Raw genomic sequence first — 1,508 nt, 5'->3', positions numbered from 1 at the left:
TTCACTCAGCATAATGCTCTCCAGTCTCTCTCAAGTTATGTAGTATTTTTCAAAATCATTGCTCCTGCATGTTGTGTAGTATTCCATCATATGAATGTACCACAATTTCTCAACCCATTTGATTATGGTGGACATTTGGGCTACTTCCACGTTCTTGAGATTGTGAACAATGATGTCATAACATTAGTGTACAAATATCTGTTTGTGGTTCAGTTCTAACTTCCTTGGGGTAAATTGCCAACAATGGAATAGTTGGGTCATATGGCATTTCTATGTTCAGCTTTTTGAGGAAACATCAAACTGCCTTCCAGAGTGATTATATGTTTTACAATCCCAACAGAAGTGTATGGGAGTTCCAAGCTCTCAACAGAGGATTTTTGTTTTCTTGATGTTGAGATATAACTTATATTGAAGGGATCTTCTGAAGCAAGTGTTTCCTGTCAGGAAAATTTTTTATTGTTCAGACCATGATGCTTGGGAAGAGGAGGGACAGAGCAGGAGAGGAAGACCCTGGAGGAGATGGATTGACACAGTATCTGGGGTAATGAGGGTAGGAGACAGTGAGACTGACCCGGAATAAAACAGGGTTCAGAGTTACTGTACATAGGGTAGTGGTGAGTTTCAAGCAACTCGACGGCACATAACATTAACAACATAACTGCGTAGTATTCCATTGGGCATAAATACCACAATTTGCTTATCAATTAATCCATTGATAGACACTTAGGTTGTTTACATATTTTTGCTATTGTGAGTGATGCTGTAATGAATACATAAATGCATATGATATTCACTTCGCTGCTCTTCTATCCTGAGGATATAAACTTTGGACATGATTGCTGGATCATAAGGTTGCACAGTTCCACTAGCAATACATATGAGTTCCAACTCTCCCACAATCTTGCCAGCACGTGTTGGCTTTGTTGTGCTGCAATTTATTTTTGGGTTTGGGGCTTTTTCTTAATCAGTGCCATTTTTACAAGGTGAGATGGTATCTTAAAAAGTTTTGATTAGTGTCTCTCTCTGGTGGCCTAGTGGTAAGAAGAAAGATGGCAATCTTCCATGCAATTTACTACCTCTGAAAATCCTTTGGAAGGTCTATTACAAGTCGGTTCTGACGAGATGGCAAACAACAATAACAAAGGTTAATGAGAACCTTTAGAGCCTATTAGGGAGCTCTGGTGACTTACTGGTTACTGGTAAGGAGTTATGCTCCCAATCCAAAGATATGTGGTTTGTATTAACCAGCTGCTCCATTGGAGAAAGATGGTCAGTCCCTTCCAATATGATTTATTGTCTCTGAAAATTACTGGAGTGTCAGCGATGGGTTGGCTCCGACTCAACAGTACACAACAATAACAACAACAAAAAAACTAATGATCACAAGAATTTTTCCATTTATTTGTTGACTCCTGAATCCTATTGGTGAAATGTCCATGTCTATTATACTGGTTTTGACTGGATTGTCTTTTTAGCGGTGCGCTGTTGAAGTTTTGTGTATATTTTGA

The sequence above is a fragment of the Elephantulus edwardii genome, unplaced genomic scaffold (assembly GCF_000299155.1).
Source record: "Elephantulus edwardii isolate Elephantulus edwardi_28Jun2011 unplaced genomic scaffold, EleEdw1.0 scaffold00489, whole genome shotgun sequence".
NCBI lineage: Eukaryota > Metazoa > Chordata > Mammalia > Macroscelidea > Macroscelididae > Elephantulus > Elephantulus edwardii.
The sequence above is the reverse complement of the archived record's forward strand: the minus strand, read 5'-3'. Positions refer to the sequence as shown.